Consider the following 13,913-nt stretch of genomic DNA (forward strand, 5'->3'; position numbering starts at 1 on the left):
TGTCTAAGGATTTTTGCATCTTTCCTCAGCATTCAGAACGTGGGAGGAAGAAGAGGTTAAACAATGCACATTGGATCCACAGTCTTCTTGCCTGTGATGAGACCATGCCCAGCTCCTGAGCTAGACACTGTACATACAAGAGAGAAAAAAATCAGGCATGGTCTCTTCCCTCACAGAGCTTACAGTTGCGTGTGAGAGAGAAAGAGTTAACAAATAAGAGTGCAAATGAACATAGCAATTCCATATTTTAATAAACGTTATGAAGAAAGCATGGGTTATAAGTGTGAATGAGCAGGGGACAAGTTTTATATTGGGGGTATCAAAGATGGCTTCATTAAGAGTTGAGAAGTGAATGTTGGAAAGGACTTGTCAGACAAATGATTAGAAGGGAAGAAAATGTTCCTGGCTGGAGGAGCAGCATGTGTGAAGATCATAAGGCAGGAAAAAGCTTAGGTGGTTGAAGCCTGAATGAGGGCCAGTGTGACCCAAGCCATGCAGCTGTAAATTTTCTCATATGTCCTTCCCAGGAGGAATTCATTATGTGCCTCATTCCCATGTGAAAGATCTGTTCTCTGCAGAGTTGGAAATAAACAGACCAGTTGTACAGTGTACAACTGCTCATTTCCCATGATCTGCTTCCCTAGGTCACAAGCTCCATGGTCCCAGGGAAGATGCCTTCAGATATAAAACGTTTTTTCCCTCTAGCACTAAATACAGCAACCACCATCTGTCCTGCCCCTGAGCAAGGCGTCAACCCCAATCCACCAGAGAACACAGTCCCAACCGTCACTTAAACGGGGCTTTGTGTCACTCTGCCTCTGGATATTCCCCTTTATTCTCTGGATTATGGGGCTGGGGGGTGAAACCTGCAAGGCCTCAGCCACAGGGCATGGGGGGAGGGCTGATTCAGGGGAAGAGATGGCCAAGGCCAGCATGGCTCGGCCTCTAGGAGAGAAAGTAGAGGAGAAGGGAAAAGAAAACTACACTAACTCTGCCCAAGTCCCTTTGCATCCATTTCACTTCATTAAATCCTATTCAATATACACGGATATTTTAATTCTTGTTTTACAGAGCTAAGGACCTAATGTTGGAAGTGAATGGGCAACTTGTTCCGGCCCATAGTTAGAAAATGACGGTGCTTTTGAATCCAGGCCAGTTTCCAAAGCCCTGGCTTTTTCCATTATATTAGATACAATGAAACCCATCCAGGCCAAGTCTTCAAGTCCAAGTCAGACTCTCTCTGCTCTCTGGCAGTTAAGGGGGTTGGGGGTGGGACAGCATATCATGACAGAGGTTTCTAGGCTTCAGCAGGTCTAGGAGTTAGGGAGCTGTCAGGACCACACGTCCAAGGAGAATTATCCCAGTTAAAGTAGGGACCAGGCGGTGAATACCCAAAATGGGATCTAATGCCTAAAAGGGAGGGAATGGTAGTTACTAGGCAGAAGATCAAGGTCTCCAGCTGAGTAGGCAGGTTTCATTTTCATCAGGGACTAAGACTGGCAACCAGAATCCAGCCTGGCTGTCAACACACAGTGAGGGACAGGAAGGCTCTTGCCCCATGCTCAGCAAGGCTCCAGGGCTAGGTTCACTCAGGATTGCACCCACTGAAAACCTGCAGACTTTTCCCAGACCGTCAATCCAATACAGGAGATGCTCCTAGGTCTGGATTTTGCTGGTTCCAGGGAAAAGGATTTATTAAAGCCAGCAGCTGGGCAGGGCTGGAAAAGGCAATGGCTCCTGCTGGGACTAAAGCCTGTATTAGGAATCCAGGCGAGCCCCATATGTTTCTTCATGAGAATGTTTCCATTATCCAAGCCAGTTAGAGCTGCTCAGATATTGTGAGGAATGTTCTGCCCAGGGAAGAGCAGAAGATGGGAAGGCAGCAAATATGTCCAGGTATGTGAGAGCAAGGTAAATTGAAAGTAACATTTAGCTGGCTAATAATTGTCAAATTGAAGGAAAAGAATTTTGCCTGGTAATCCACAATGGGAGGGGCATGGGTAGGAGCAGGAGTTGGCAAATACATGTTCTTTTAGCATAATAAAGTCAAAGTTCTGTTGATAGGAAGAAAAGTGTTACTTTAGGCAGACATGAAGTTTTTTGGGCAATAAACTCATCTTTGCCAAATGAGATGTGACATTTTTAAGATATTTGAGCAACCTAGAGGGAGAAATCTTGTCCCTCTGTGCATCAACCCAACCCACCTCCACTCTTACCTGCCAAAGAAACTGAACCTCATTTTTTCCACTGCTAAGCAGGAAAAACTGGGTAGAAGAGGAAAGACATTGAACTCAAAATAAACACCAGAGACATGCAATTTATACAGAAAATATGGGAATTTAATGATTTCTGAAGGAGGGGTAATATATCAGGAAAAAAAATTGAGGAGGGCAGAAAGGATTTGTGGGGAGGGAAGAACCTCAAAGACAAAGAGAGGACACAGTCTCCTTAGGGAAGAGGCAGCATTCTCTTGGAACTCCTTCTGGAATGCCCTCTGGAAGTGAGACCTATAGCTTCCTACACTGAAGGAACAAGATTGAGAAGGCCCTCAGTCACGGTTTAGTGTCAAGGCCAACTGAGAAATCTTAACTATTACCAGAATCCCCAAATAAATGTCTTGAATCTTCTTCAGCATTGTGTGTGTGTGTGTGTATTCCTTTTGGGGAAGGGGTGGCCAATGCTGTAGCTGGAATAGTGAGGGTGTTAACTCTTCCAGAGTCACTACAGGCATCTGTCCTATTGTTAACAGGCCTATTGGGTAGTGGGAGCATGTATTAGTCTCCTAGTGTTGCCTTAAATTACCACAAACTTGGAGGCATTAAACAACAGAAACATAGTCTCTTACAGTTCAGTAGACCAGAAGTCCAAAATCAAGGTATTCAGCAGGGCTGGCTCCTCCTAGAGGTTCTGAGGGACAAACCATCCCATGACTCTCTCCTAGCTTCTTCCTTTAATCCTTGGCCTCCCTTGGCTTGTAGGAGCCTCACTCCATCTCTGCCTCCATCTTCACATGGCCTTTTCTCTCTCTGAGTCCTCTCCTCTTCTTCCAAAAACATCACCGCAAACTCAGTGTGATATCACCTTGAGACCTTTAACCAACTCTATCTGTCACGATCTTATTTCCACGTAAGTTCACATTCTGAGATTCCACATGGACATAAATTTGGGGGGTGGGGGAGGGTGACACTGTTCCATCCATTAGAGGGGGTGTCTACCCACAATGGACAATCCAGCAGGAGACACCCTAAAGTTGATCCTTCTCACTCTTCTCAATGAATAACACAAAAAGGACTCTTACACAGATTGCATAAAATATCTATTGAACATCATCACATTTTCTTGTGTTCTTTGGGAGGTAGCATGGAAAGAGTGCAAGTATTACAATAAAACAAATTGAATCTAAGCTCTAATATGGAGTTGTGTGTCTTTAGGCAACATACTTACCCTCTCTGAGTCCCATTTCCCTCTTCTCTAAGAAGGACCACAGTCTCCTTCACACAGTTTTATTTTTTAACTTTTAAATATGGAATGCTTCATGAATTTGCATGTTATCCTTGCACAGGGGCCATGCTAATCTTCTCTGTGTCAATCCAATTTGAGCATGTGTGCTTCACACTGTTTGAGAACTAAATGAGATGATGTATGTAATTCACTTAATATAGAGACTTTCAATCAAGATTCATCCCCTTGAGGGCAGTGCTGGCTCCAAGATCCTATGAAATCCACCTGATATCTGAGATGGCCTTCTTTAAATGGGGAACTCAGAACTGGCCTTCTTCTTAATCAGAAACGATTACTTCCTTCAAACCTGTGCCCCTCCCCCATCCCCCACCCCCCATGAACATCTAAACTGACCCATTCACATCCTAAACCAGACCTCATGGAATATATTTTTCTTAGAGATCTGAAACTAGATTTACTATGCTTCCATTTGATGGCTTCATTTAATTTTATAACTCCAGAGAGCCCACTGTTCATTGCTAGCCTTTTGCTTTTACCAGAGATTGGTGCAGGATGGTCAAAATTCCTGTTTAGTGGCTATCAGCAAATCCGGGGCAGGTAAAATGGGAGAACTGAGAGCCCCAGAATTAGCTTCCTGGCTATCTGTTTCCCTGTACCCCCAAACTTCCTTACTGGCATGGGAACAGGAGGAGGAGAACAGGCCACTTTGGGCCTCAAACCTCAGCTTTCTGTGACAGAGAAAAACATATCAAAATGACCAGCCTTTGCCTTTCTATTTCATCAGGTCAGTGAAAAGCAGAATCAGCAAAAACAAAACACAACAGTATTTTTCTTTTAATTTTAATACTGTCACTTATAATAAACTCAATTAGATTTCACTAGCAAACTGCTTTCTGTTTGTTAAAGGAAATTAAATTGTAGTCTTCAAATTCTGCCTCAACTAGATATTTGGTTTTGGAATAAGACTGCAGCCTCTTACTACACTAATGAATTCTGCTGGCTGCTAAAGATCTGGAGCTGATGCTGAACTTGTGGGGCTATTTGATTCATTTAACACCACTGACTTGCTTAATACGATATGTAAACAAAAGGGGGAAGTACCTTCTGAGGCACTGGAAGTACTTAATGGCATCAGACAAGATAGTCATAGCAAGTTTGTTGACTCTTTCCATAGCTTACACAGCAGCCCAATTATATTTGCATAAACATGCAGCTCTGACTTAAGTATTATGCAAACAGTTGAAATGAATAAAACGTTATAATGTTGGAGCTGGGTACTAGACAACTCTGGGCAGCTTCTTCCCAGAAGAAATAGCCAAACCCCAAGGAAGGGTTTTCTTGTTTGAACCAGGTCCCTTGGTTTCTTCCCAGGAACTCCTGCTCTGAGCCTGTTCTCCAGGCTGGTGGCTTCTTGGGCTGACAGGCATTGATGGGTGTTCTGGCCATGACCACGTCAGAATAACAGCAGAAACGCAATTATTGTTCTCAGCCTTTGTCATTTCCAGCCTGGGAGAAACAAGGAAGTACTGAGGAACCTGCACTCAAACCACAAAGTCGATTTCCTTAGATACCTTAAATCTTAGAAAGAAGAAAATGGTGGTCGGCAGGACTTCACTGGTTCTCCTAAGTGAATTTCTAGCTCATGTTTCTTGATGTCACCTGAGGCCAAGAGGCTGACAAACTCCTTACTACAGCAGCAGGTTCAGGTGAGGACCCGGTCGTTTCCTCAGCCTCTCCCTCGCCCCTTCCGGTTCTGTTTCTAGACTTGCTGCAGGTCTCTCATCCCTTCCACCACACAGACTCCCTCTTCCAAAGGCTTGTGAACAGCTCTCTTCTTTGCCTCATGCAATATTCTTCCCCTCAGTAACTCTTCCCGGCACAGGGTTTTCCTTGTGGCTCTTCCTGCTGCCCCAGTCTGAATAAAGTCCTGATGTACCTGCAAGATCTCATGATCTTCCATTATCTGCTTCCTTGTTGGTATCCCTCCAACTGCCAGCCAGAATCCAGTCTGATTTCCAAGAGGGTGGGGGCTATGCCTAATGCTCACTGCTGTAACCCTGGTCATCCCAAGGAAGACATTTTGCCCATGCTTATTGATATTTGAAGTCTGACTGGATAGCAGAGAAACTGTGTGTCTACAAGTACGAATGTGTTTGAAGCCAAGGGCAGAGGTTGGGAAAAGAGAGAAGGGCCCTGAATCAAACTGCTGATATTTTCATTCCCTGAGCCCAGGTCAGCACTCCCTTTATCAAGAAGCATTTGAACATTTGAGATATAAAATCCAAAGTAGCTCTCTGGTTGTTTGAACTGTCCTTGAGAAATGGGACCCAGGTCAGTGCCTCCAACCCCTATGACTTCTCAAATCCTGAGGTGTCCCCACGAGTCTGTCTCAGCTCAGGGTAGACTTTGCCACATACCGTTTCAGGCCCCGCCTCTACACTTGGGTCGTTCCCTCTGTCCAGTTCACTTGCTTCACTCATTAGGCTCAGCTCCTGAGTCTTGGACCTGGACGCTCTTCTTTGGCTCTGGCTGAACATGCAAGATTTTCCCTTCATCAGGCTAATGAAGTAAGAGTCTTATGTCATCATTAGGGCCGGTGTTAATCCAAGCAGAACTAATACTGGTGTTGTTCCAAGTAGAATTAGCCCAACCCAGCCCCCAACCAGCCAGATGTTAGTCAAGCATTTCTTACTGATGTTAATGAATAACTCCCTTGGGTTCCACAAACAGCTGAGTCCACCAAATGAACTTCAGGGACCTCAGGCAAACTGCCTGCCTAACAGAGATTTGTCCTAGAACGATAGCCGGCGCTTACAACTTCTGAGCTGAGAGCAAGAAAGTAAGCCTTTCTCAGGGTAGTAGCCAGTGACCACTCCTAGCCTTCCAAAGGACGGCTACCTTGGGGTAGCTAACAGGTCCAAGGGTTCCTAGAGGGGGGTTCTTTGCAGGTTCTCTTCTGTGCCCAGTCAATACCTGAGGTTATGTGTTTCTGTGTTTATTTCCTCCAGTGGCCTCTGAAGAGAGTGGCTACACGGTGCATCCTGGGAATACAGGCTTAGGGCACAACAGAAAGTCTCAGCAAATGACCACTGGATTACTTAACACAGGACAATGGGTCCAAAAGAGGAAAGGAAGAGAGCCCATCGTGGCTGGTCTCTCGGGTGGCTTGAACTGCTCCGGTCAGACTTGTTCAATGGAGCTCTGCACACCCCACTTCACGACAGAGAAGAGAGACAGACTGATGCTGTTAGAGAGTGATATTTATCCATCCTGGGGGGTGGGGCCATGCCACTGAGAATTCCTGCCTTGATTAGTATCCTGGACTACTTGTTTCCGGTTTCCAGGATTAAAGTCTGGTTGGGCTTTTTCATTAGACTTAAATCCTCCCCAGGTTGTGGAAAGGAAACATCCTGAAACATCATTGCACAGTAGAAGAGGAGCCCAGAGGGGTCCAGGTAGACTAGGGCTGGGAGCTGGCCTCTGAGCATGTGTCCCTGACAACCCAGCAGGCCTGTGTACCTCTATGTCTCTGGCACCAAGTAGAAAAGTCACCTAGCTGTGGTATGGAAATCAATTGTGATCGACTGTCTTTCTGAGATGGTTTGCTCGATTTTCCAATTCCACGTGGCTTTTCTCTCACTCTCCAACAAATAAAATATGCTAGCTTGAGGCTTCCCATTTGTACCTGATCGCTGCTCTCATAGGAATGTGACCATAGGAATGAAAACCACTCACAGAGCAAGCATCCAGGAAGGGCCAGGCACTATGCTCAGAGCTTTGCATGCATCTTTCAAAGACCTGTGAAAACAATATATTGGCATTTCTAGATGAGAGGCCATGGCTTGGAGGTGTTAAAGGATTTACCTAAGGTAATTGGACTAGTCCAGAGAACAACCAGGATAGGAATTCAGGGTCAGCTGGGGACACATCTGTCCATTCACTAACAGTCACATCACCTCTTCAAAGCAGAAAGTCACCCACCTACCCTATCTGGAAAACAAAACAAAACTGGGGCAGATATCTCTAGTATTTCCTCTCCAAGTCATAATATCCCCATTATAGGAGAATTTGTTAATAAGAAGCTTAAAATATTACGAGAAAAATAGGGTGGGATGGACAAGTAGGATAAATGGGAGCCTTTAAGTATTTGTAGGTATAGCAGTTTGATACAATTGATGAATCCCAAAAAGAAACATTGGATTATGCTTGTAATCTGATCTGTACCTTGGTATGACTGAGTTATGATTAGGGTGTTATGATTAGCCCCCACCAAGGGGTGGGAACTCACAGATAAAAGGCATGGCAAGGAACAGAGTTGAAGGCTTTTAACGTTGGAGTTTGATGCTGAAGACTTAAGCTGGAGCCCCGGGAAGTTAGCACACAGAGGAAAGAGAAGCCAGTCCTAGGAAGAAAGGAACCCCAGGAACATAGGAACCCAGGAAGCCTGAACACTCATAGACGTCAGCAGCCATCTTGCTCCAAATAGACTTTGGTGAGGCAAGTAACTTGTGCTTTATGACCTAGTATCTATAAGCTCCTACCCCCAAAAAATACCCTTCATAAAAACCAACCAATTTCTGATATTTTGCATCAGCACCCCTTTGGCTGACTAATACAGTAGGTTTGCTAAAATACCGAAGAAAATGCATTAAAGAGACTATCAAAAGCTATTTGCAGATATTTAACTATTGCCATTGGCTATGCAATACTTGATTTCCATTTACTCTATCTCCCTCCTCCACTAGAACGTGCCCCGTCCTTCCGCTCTCTCTCAGTTTCAGTGAGATGCATATAAATGTCTTTTAATTAGTACATAAAATGAATACCAAGAGGATTTTCCCATTGCAGCTGCTTCTCCATCAAGATGTTCAGAGCCTTGTCTATGAAGACTCAGAGTTTTCACTCCACCCCTCTGGGTCCTTACCTTCTCCTGGGTCCCACCATGGACTTAAAGATGAAGAAGACCTGGGACTCTTACACTAGAAAAAGCGAGGCTTTCTCAACTCACTTCCTCATAGGCTGGAGCCTCACTCCACCCCGATCATTCCCACCAGAGCACAGTGGAACACGGCAGAATGTGCGGACCCTACTCTACCATCCTTTCCCACTGCTCTCAGCTCCCACCTTGCTAAGAGTGCAAGAACGCTGTCCCCAAGCCCAGCCTCAGTGTGCTTCTGTCTCCTGTTCTTCCCTTACAGCAACATTGCTGAAATCTCTATGCCTGTTCTTCCTATTATCTCTTCCTTCCATTGTAAGCCCTCTCTCCCTTCCCAATATCCAGTTTTCTCTTTTCTTACTTATCCTTTGTAAGAGGAAGAGTCTATAAATTATATTATACTCAAACTGAAATACTCAGTTGGAGGAAAAGTATATAGAGGTCGATCTATTTATACTAGGCTTCAAGGCCACTTGTGGTTGGGGAGGGTTCCTGCATATAGATTTTTTTCCTGGGGCATTGCCCAGGCCATCTGTGAAAACCTGCAGACTATGGCAATAACAGTAGCCCCATTTATTGAATACCCAACCCTATGCTCTAAGCCCTAGGCTGGGTTGGGCACTTAACATGCAATATCTGTAACTCAATGACCCTTTAAAGAAAGATTAACCTATCCATGTTATTAATAAAGAAACTGAGGCCATAATGTTCATTGATTTGCCTTAAAGTCATATCACTGGGTATAAGTTTATATCTCTTTCCTATGTTTATAAAACAACTGCTCATACCAGAGATGGGGAGACCCACTCTTGTGCCTAGAAGAGTCAGCACCAAACTTCTGCAGGGAATTCCAGAAGGCAGCCTCTCTCTGGAGAAGCAGGACTTTAGGGTACCCCTAGGGCCACTGGGAGACATACTTCACAGTCTATCACTCTGTGTTGACCTCATGCCAACTCTGCTCAATACTACCTAAAGTATGATGTGGTCAGATGTTTTTTGACAAAGAAAACATCATATTTAGAAAGCTGACTGTGAGAGTTTGAAATTAATTTTGTGAATCCCAAAGGGAGAAAGATTGTAAACTAGTCTGTTCTTCTGACTGTAATACCCTTTGGTTGTATTGGATTCAGTTGAGTAGCCCTTGATTAAATTACCTGTTAGTAGGGTGTGACTCAGGTTGAGTCCCTGCCCCTTTGGTGGCCCGATATCAATGGACACTCATTCAAGAAGACACACGGGAAGACAGAGAGCTCTGTCATGTTTGACCCCGGGGCCCCAGGAGAGATGATCCATTTACCTGATAGTTTGCAGTTGACCTTGGGAAGAGAATAGAGCAGCTGAGCCCTATGCCAGGAGAGAAGAAGATAAGCCCTATGCCAGCCTACAGCTGAGAGAGAGGAAGTCCAGAGAGGAAGGCTGAAACCTCACAGAGATCAGAGACCATCTTGCTTCAACATGTGGCAACTGACTTTGGTGAGAAAGCAACCTTGAACTGGATTTTTTAGGGCCTTGAAACTATAAAATTTACCCCAAATAATACCTTGTATAAAAGCTAACAGATTTCTGGTACTTTGCACCAGCACCCCCTGGCACCCCTCTACATTTTGAGGTTTTAAAGAATACCATCGGGCATTCTTTGTTCACCGGCTCTCCCAATCCTTAATTTTTCTAACTTCAAACCAAGACAGCCAATAACTCTATACAACACCATATAATGATAAGTTCACGTTCCTTCTTCAAGTCAGGCTATTCTTAGAAAGGAATGGTTTCCCAGTGAGTCACAGGGAACTAAAGACCTTGGTGAAACCATGGAAGAGAATGCTATTCCTTCTAGGGTCAAGATTCTTTAAATTTGAGACATTCCTTGAACATCTACCATGTGCCACATTTTTGTTATGCAATTTACATGTTATCACGTGTAATCTTCACAGCCCAAAGCAGCCATTATTTTATTGATTATTTTATTGATAAGGACACTAACACATGAAAGGTTAAAAAGTGATGGAGTTGGCATTAGAACCCAGGTGTGGCTAACGACAAAGCCTATAGACGGGGTAGCTCAGGAAATCTAAAACCTCCTCCTAAAAACCTAACAACTGCTCTCAAGAGAATTCCTTGCCTGTCCATAGTTGGTCTAATGCCTGTTAATCCAAACACCAGAAGTTGGCATCTCTGGCCAACCTGCTCCTTTGAGGAAGGCACATTTGACCCCATCCTGAATACTGGGGGCTCTTGTTATTGTAATGTTATTGGCGTTAGACCCTATGCTGATCTAGAGCCCTCCTTTAAGACTAAATCAAACCCCAACTAAAAATAGTGTATCTTACAGAATATTAAGCTCTCTCCCGCCATGCCATTTAGGTATTCTTAGGTAGCATCAGTGACCCTCTAGAGCTGGCAGCACCCAGGGGGATTCTGGCAAAAGCAGAGCTGGTGAGTAGGACCCATGTTCACCTCCTTCCAGGAAGGGAGGAAGACTCAGAGAGATGAAGAACCGCTGGTAGTTGGGCCAGAAATGGACGCAGGGCCTGCCTGAGCCACAGGCTTTGTTCCCTCCAGGGCTCAGGAGCACAGAGCAGGACTTCGCTGCTTGTCAGGGGATGTCAGCGGTGCTACCACAGCAGCCCCGTGGCGTGGGATCCTCAGGGCCATGGTGTGAAAGTGCCAGCAAAGCAAGGACAGAAGAGTGAAAGAACCAAGGATGTGGACGTTTTTTACATTATTGACTTGAAGCCAAAGATGCATTTGGGCTGGTGAGTTCAAAAGCAGATGTTTATGGAAATAGCCAAATGCAAGATCATTCCAAAATGTGAAGTTACGCATGAAAGGTTGCAAATATGCACTGTCATAGCTTCTCAGCTATATCCTTCATCCTTCTCCTTCCTGTGTCCCACCCTATGACCAGTTGTTTACCCCTTCCCCATCACTATGGCTTTCTCCTTTCCCCCCAACACTCAAACCCATGCACATCCACAGGCCCACTGTGGTGGCTGAATCAAGGCAATCAGGTGAATTATTTGTACTGCTTTGTTATCCAGTATTTGATGAGTACTTGATAATGGCGTTATCAGTTATATTTACAAAGTTCCAATTTCAGGACATGCTCTGATGGTGAAAATAACCATTTCAAGTTTCTCCACATACACATGAAAAACACGTTCCCAAGCACTCCAGTGTATTTTCCATTTGTATCTTTTCTCAGCCAAAAAAAAAATTTGTCTCAATAAAATGATTAACACATGCTAGATGTCATTGCAGAGCCCGGAGATCGTTCCAGACGAGCCAGATACACAGCAGCCAGGCGGAGCTGCACCTACACATGGTGACACGCCCCACAATGCCAGCTGTCCACTGCTGTCCGGTGACTCATTGTCCTCTGCTCAGTTCCATCTCTCGTGTTTGCAGACTGTCAACTCACCAGCCTCTCTCTGATCTCTGCCCTCTTTTTCCTCCAAATTAAATTTCAACTTTTCCTAAACCTCTGTGAAAATGACAAGCCAGTGCCAGAGCTGTCTTTTAATACACAAAAGCATAAATAATGCCATCCATCAGGGCTGTCACTCAGAAAGATGGATTGCTCGCTGTCCAGGCCCCCGAATGCCGGCAAAGCCAAAGTTAGAAAGTGTCTCTTTTCTTTTCTTTCGTCTCCCTCTCACTCACATGCTCACCGCTCTCTCTCTCTTTTATTTGCTGGACTGCTTGATTCTGATTAATGGTCCTGTCAGGGTGGGATTCCACTTGCTCGGATAATGAGTCAAGAATGTATTCCCTGTCACAGGCGCAGCAGATGTCAGGGGCAGAAGGGCTCAGGGATGCCAGAAACAATATACAGTTTCTTCCTAGTCCCCTGACAGGCCAATATGCTGCACAAGGTCTAATTTATGTAGACAAAATGCAGGCGAGGCTGCGGCAACCAGAAAATGCCCCCAGAAAGCCCCAGCTCAGCCTGCACACGGGCCGTGGGCTGGACCGGCCGGCCACAGGCTGGTAAGGGACAATCCCGGCGGACGCACCCCACTGCGCCACCTCCGAAGTCCCGGACCCTTTTGACTTCATTAAACTGCACTTTAGATCATTATGGGGAGAAATCAAAGAGGGCAGAGGGCTTCTGTTTCCTTTAGTGGCTTGATTAGGTTATTCACGGCTAACCTTGGACGTTCCCATACTGGAAGCCACTGGAAGCTGCTGAGATGTGTCAGCCCAGAGACGCGCTCCAGAGAGACCCCTCTTGGCTTTGACCACACTGTTTGGATCACAAAATTCTGCACAGCGGCAGGGACCATCGCAGCTCCCCAGCATTCCACCGGCGCTTTCAGAAGGAGAGCTAAAAGCAGACGCTGGGTCTCGGCCCAGAACTGGACAGGTTTGCGTACCACCAACCTGCCCACACCGATTTTGTGCCTACGCACGAATTACTTTTTTTTTTTTTTTTTTTTTTGAGAACTAATCTCTTGGTCTGTTTCTTGAGTTATAACATTAAAGCGATATATTTTCCCTTCGAAATTAAAATAATGCCTGCGTTCCTTTGACAAACAACTCAAAACAGGTAAATGCTAAGCACACACTGGAATCAGATAAATCAAAATCAAGCACGGGGAGCTGTCAAATCGCCAAGACTGTGAAGATGAAACTCTTGCCTTTACTAACCTCCTTTTCATCTTAAACATGTCACGAGCATCTTCCATCAGAAGGATGAAAATAACAAAAAAATAAATAAAAAACTTCAGAGAGAGGCTGAAACTCCAAGTCCTGAGGCTGGCTGCTTGGCTTCTAGGTGTTGGTTATTCGGGGATAGTGGGCTCTCACCATGGGGCCTCTTTGCTTCAGGATTTGATGGTGGGTCCTGGTCCTTGAAAGGCAGCAGGCAGCGCGACTGAGCTGTATTCCTAGTTAAAATGTTAAAAGCGCAGCTGACTTTCCAACAGGTGTTTTTCTTATTCGAGTAACATACTTTTCTCCTCTGCAAAGATTTTTTAATGAAAAAGAACGTTGCCGTCATGGGAGCCAGCGGCGGAAAGAGTGTGGAGCTGGGCAGGTTTGTGTTTGGAGCGAGGCTCTCTCACGTGCCGGCCTCAAGGCTCTGGGCAAATCACGTAACCTCTCTTCACCGCGTCCCATTTTAGCTGTAAAATGAGGCTAAGGCTATCTACCTGGCAGCAGCTGGGCTTATGCATACACAGAGTATAGGCGAGGTGGCGGCGTGCAAGCATTTTCTGAAAGCCACGTGGCTGATAAATATTTTGTTATATGTTTCAACCCACTGCCTGATAAATATTTTGTTATATGTTTCAACCCACTGCCTAATCTTGTACCATGGGAACGCTGCTACTAACAAAGGAATTGAAATGGGCCACTCTACCTATCGCCCATTTCTTCTAAGCTTATTTCCACCAATCTTGAGTTTTATTCATTCTACTCTTCTCCTTATTCAGACCCTCCAAAACCCATCCAAATTCTCCAGCTTCTGCCTCCTTGCCTACAAATACAGCTCTGTTCCTTCTAAATCCTGACTGCT

At 45.1% G+C, this 13,913-nt stretch overlaps 1 non-coding gene across 1 annotated transcript; it reads right to left on the minus strand.

The window, feature by feature from the left end:
- Positions 1-3,517: 3,517 nt before the first annotated feature.
- On the minus strand, positions 3,518-3,627 carry LOC111766771 (U6 spliceosomal RNA). Its single transcript, XR_002798740.1, has one exon. It is a non-coding gene; the product is annotated as a U6 spliceosomal RNA (small nuclear RNA).
- Positions 3,628-13,913: the final 10,286 nt, after the last annotated feature.

The sequence above is a fragment of the Dasypus novemcinctus genome, chromosome 29, assembly GCF_030445035.2.
Source record: "Dasypus novemcinctus isolate mDasNov1 chromosome 29, mDasNov1.1.hap2, whole genome shotgun sequence".
Lineage (NCBI taxonomy): Eukaryota > Metazoa > Chordata > Mammalia > Cingulata > Dasypodidae > Dasypus > Dasypus novemcinctus.